This window comes from Orycteropus afer, unplaced genomic scaffold, assembly GCF_000298275.1.
Source record: "Orycteropus afer afer isolate SDZICR_OR568_19922 unplaced genomic scaffold, OryAfe1.0 scaffold00622, whole genome shotgun sequence".
Classification (NCBI taxonomy): domain Eukaryota; kingdom Metazoa; phylum Chordata; class Mammalia; order Tubulidentata; family Orycteropodidae; genus Orycteropus; species Orycteropus afer.
Genome location: NW_006922209.1, coordinates 684,104 through 685,455, shown reverse-complemented (window position 1 = coordinate 685,455; position 1,352 = coordinate 684,104).

Here is a 1,352-nt window from a genome sequence, read left to right as displayed (position 1 = left end):
AAAGCAAAGAATACCAGAAAGATGTTTACTTATGTTTTATTGACTGTGCAAAAGTATTTGACTGTGTAGATCATAACAAATTATGGAAAACGTTGTGAAGAATGGGAATTCCACAATACTTAATTGTATTCATGAGGAACCTGTACATAGAGCAGGAGGCCGTCATTTGAATAGAACAAGGGGATACTGCATGGTTTAAAATCAGGAAGGGAGTGTGTCAGGATTGTATCCTTTCACCATACTTATACAGTCTGTATGCTGAGCAAATTACCTGAGAAGCTGGACTATATGAAGAATGTGGCATCAGGACTGGAGGAAGAGTCTTTAGCAACCTGTGATATGCAGATGACACAACTTTGCTGAAAGTGAGGATGCCTTGAAGCATTTACTGATGAAGATTAAGGACTACAGTCTTCAGTATGGATTATACCTCAACATAAAGAAAATGAAAATCCTCACAACTGGACCAATAAGCAGCATCACAAGAAATGGAGAAAAGATTGAAGTTGTCAAAGATTTCGTATTACATATTTCCACAATCAACACCAATGGAAGTAGCAGCCAAAACTTCAGACGACATATTGCACTGGGGCAAATCTGCTGCAAAAGACCTCTTTAAAGTGCTGAAGAGCAAAGATGTCTCCTTGAAGACTACGGTGCACCTAACCCAAGCCATGGTATTTTCAGTTGTCTCATATGCATGTGAGAGTTAGACAGTGAATAAGGAAGACCAAAGAAGAGTTGATGCTTTTGAGTTGTGGTGTTGGTGAAGAATACTGAAAGTACTATGGACTGCTAAAAGAATTAAGAAATCTGTCCTGGAGGAAGTGCAGCCAGAATGCTCCTTTGAAGTGAGAATGGCCAGACTTCGTCTTACCTACTTTGGTCATGTGGTCAGAAGGGACCATTTCCTGGAGAAAGATATCATGCTTGGTAAGGTGGAGGGTCAACTAAAAAGGGGAAGGCCTTCAACGAGATGGATTAATCGAGTGGCTGCAATGATGGGCTCAGGTAAGGCAGGGATTGTGACACTGGAACAGGGCTGGGCAGTGTTTCGTTTTGTTGTACATGGGGTCTCTATGAGTCGGAGACAACTGATGGCACCTAACAGCAACAACAGTGCCATTAAGTCATTTGTTACAGCAGCAATAGGAGACTAATTCCAGAGGCTTAGGGACTGAGTGTGCTGCTGACCTTGGGTTCCAGAGCCAAGCTCATGCACGTGCCCCTGGTGTGCCAGCTTTTTAAACATGCGCTTCCTCATAGGCTATCACTTCATCCATGGTTGTTGCAAGACTGATTATGACACAATTGTTTTGGTTGGTCAAGAACGTACAGAAACAACAGGTGTA